The following is a 3,541-nucleotide window of genomic DNA, read 5'->3' on the forward strand; positions in this document are numbered from 1 at the left end:
GTGAGTCACCACACCTGGCTCATATTATTTTTAATTTTATCTATATATAACGTATAAAATGTGATAACTGATTTTTTTTTTACAAAAAAGCTTGGATACAGGTATGATTTGAAGGATGGTAAAAATTATTATATGATGAGATTCATACAATAAAATTAAAACATTCTCAATATTTTAATATGATTATAATTGCTAAAATGTGATACATACAACTCAAAATTTGTTTCTATGAATAGTTTATTGCTTTAGGGGTTTTACTTACATTTCTCTTGTTTTCAATAAAATTTTCTTTAAACTGAAACTAGTGGGTCCGTCTGGGGCCAGGCAGCCAGCAGCCCAGCAGCCAGTCAGCTCGCTGCCTGAGGCCAGGCAGCCAACTATGCTCAGTTTTGGCGCTTCTCTCCAGCAGGCTGGGGAGGAAAGAATGGAAATGATTTTTGAAAGGTCAAAGGAGAGTGTGTATTCCTGGAACAAAATTGCAGAGAAAAGTGATTTTGAAGCTGTAGAAGCACTAATGTCAATGAGCTGCAGTTGGAAGTCTGATTTTAAGAAATAACTTGAAAACAGACCCGTGACACCAGTTTCTGATATGTCAGAGGAAGAGAATCTGCTTCCAGGGACACCTGATTTTCATACAATCCCAGCCTTTTGTTTGACTCCACTTTACAGCCCCTCTGACTTTGAAACTTCTCAAATGTCAGCTCTGGTGGCACCAGCGCCATCTACTGGGGACTTCAAGTCATTCTCAGATACTGCCAACCCTCACATTGCTGCTCCTTTCAAAGAGGAAGAGCCCAGTTTCTGCTCCCAAACTCCCCAAGGCTCAGGCAACAAGCGTGATCCGACATACAGCTGATGCCCAGCTCTGTAACCACCAATGCTGCCCTGTGAAAGTCGCTAGCATCCTCAACTATCAGGACAATTCTTTCTGAAGAACCCACCTGCAAGGAAGAACATACCCTGTGCAGCCGTGTCACCAGAGCCAAATGTGAGCAGAACGCAGTGGCGGATGTGAATGAGAAAGCAGGCAGTGCACTTTATGACTTTTCTGTGCCTTCAGAGACAGTCATCTGTAGGTCTCAGCCAGCCCCTGGGTCCCCACAGCAAAAGTCAGTGCTGGTTTCTCCACCTGCCATATCCCCAGGGGCAGTACCGCCTATGCCGGTCATCTGCCAGATGGTTCCCCTTCCTTCTAACAACCCTGTTGTAACAAGAGTCATTCCCAGCACTCCACACAGCCAGTCACCAGCTGTCTGCCCAACTGTGGTGTTCATGGGCACTCAGGTACCTAAAGGTGCCATCATGTTCGTGGTACCCCAGCCTGTTGTGCAGAACCCAAAGCCACCAGTGGTGAGCCCCAATGGCACCAGACTCTCTCCCATTGCCCCTGCTCCTGGGTTTTCCCCTTCAGCACCTAAAGTCACTCCTCAGATCCGATTCCTCCAGAATAAGAAGTCACCCAGGATGTTGTAAGACCTACTTCAAAAGTTCTTACCTAAAGGCCCACATGAGAACACACACAGGAGGAAAGCCTTTTAGCTGTAGCTGGAAAGGTTGTAAAAGGAGGTTTGCCCGTTCTGATGAACTGTCCCGACACCGGCGAACCCTCACAGGAGAGAAGAAATTTGCCTGTCCCATGCGGGACCGGCGGTTCATGAGGAGCGACCATTTGACCAAGCACGCCCGGCGCCATCTGTCAGACAAGCAGCTCCCAAACTGGCAAATGGAAGTGAGCAAGTTTAATGACATTCCTCTGCACCCCACCCCCCCGCACCCCTGCACCCCGCACCCCGCACCCACACAGTGACAGATCAGGAGGTGAAGAATCTGAACTAACTTTGGTCACAGCCAGGAGCCAGTGGTGGTGGCAGAATCCTCCCACTGCAAGTCTGTGGCCCTCCCGCAGGGGCTGAGAGCAGAAGCCCCAAAGCGGGAGGGGAAGGCCCGCCTGGGTTAGGCGTGGTGGCGCAGGCTTGTAATCCCAGCATTCGGGAGGCTGAGACTGGAGGATCGCGGTTCGCGGGCAGCCTCAGCTACTTAAGTGAGGCCCTCTGCAACTTAGTGAGACCCGGTTTCAAAATAAAGAATAAAAAATAGGGCAGTGGGAGTAGCTCGGAGGCCCCTGGCTTCCATCCGCAGACCCGCAAAAAAAAAAAAAAAAAAAAAAGTGCTTTCAGCCAGGAGCAGGTCACAGAACAGCAGGTTTCATTTCTTACAAGAGAGATGAGAAAGCTTTTATTCCTTTGAATATTTTTTGAAGGTTTCAGGTGAGGTCAGAACAGGTTAACACAAATTTTAAATTTGTGTTCATATCTGTTACTTTATTTTTGCTGTTTATACTTGAGACCAACTTTTCAATGTGATTCTTCTAAAGCACTGATTTCAAGAGTATGGAGACTGGAAATAAACATTACGGTATAGACATGGAGATAGGAAATCAGCTTGTATTATTACGTAAATACTGTCATCTTTTTCTAGAGTTATCTTGTTTGCTATTCCTAGTCTTGCCAGTCAACTTTTGTGGATGTAGTTATTAAATATATCTAGAAATATCATTTTTACACTATTGTTGATACTTGGAATTGAACAGCTGTACATTGCTAAAGAGGGCGCAAAGAATTGGAATCCTCATTAACTTAATTTCTTTGAAGTGTAACTACAATTTTTAAAATATTTTTTTGGTTTGAAAGTTTAAGAATTACTATATTTAGGTATTTTGTTATGCTTTGGTTCCTAGTTTGCCTGCAGTTTCTTGTGTAGATTTGAAAATTTATTCCAACGTGTTTTTTGTAGACTCTAAGATACTTTGCACTTTGTTTAGGAAAAACCTGAAGATGAAAATATATATTGTAAAGAAGGGATACCAAGAATTTTAGATAACTCCTTGAAAAAGACCCTTATGTTCTGAGGATATAATGTATGCTTTATTGAATTAGAAAGTTAGTGACCATTATTCACAGATGGACAAATGTCCTGTTATTTTAAGTTTTGGGGGGGATGTGGAGGTTGATAGGTAGAAAAATTATTAGAACATTCACTTTTGTTAACAGCATTTCTGTTATATTTTGTTGTATAGTGTATGATATACATAGTGGTTAAAACAAAAGTAAATTGTTTAAAATAATGTAGTGAAAATGTCACTATATCTTCCCAGAATGTCTCTGTATATTGGATATAGATTTCTGACATCAAAACCTGCATCCTTAGGAAACACATTTCTCTTAATTAAATCCTGTGACAATTTGCACAAGATTTCTTTTCTTGTACTTTATATCTTGTTTACAATAAAGAATTTCCTTTCATATAAAAAATAAATTGAAACTAGTAAAACAACAACCACAACAACAGCAACAAAAACCCCACAAACAAACAAACAAAAAAATCCCACTTTCATAGAGACTTTTGAGGCTCAAGGAAGGTTATTAAATTTGGAATCACTTCTAATAGGAGTAAATTATGCGAAAATTTTGATTATAACCATGTAATTAGTGATTTTGCTAAAATGAAAGTAAGAGAAGGAAATTTTATGGAATAAATGTAA

General features: G+C 41.5%; 1 pseudogene across 1 annotated transcript; it reads left to right on the forward strand.

Moving 5' to 3' along the window:
* Positions 1-379: 379 nt before the first annotated feature.
* On the forward strand, positions 380-1,807 carry LOC308265115 (Krueppel-like factor 10; annotated as a pseudogene). The gene has a single exon. The product of its transcript is annotated as a Krueppel-like factor 10 (transcript).
* The last annotated feature ends 1,734 nt before the right edge of the window (positions 1,808-3,541 follow it).

This window comes from Muscardinus avellanarius, assembly GCF_963383645.1.
Source record: "Muscardinus avellanarius genome assembly, chromosome: 7".
Lineage (NCBI taxonomy): Eukaryota > Metazoa > Chordata > Mammalia > Rodentia > Gliridae > Muscardinus > Muscardinus avellanarius.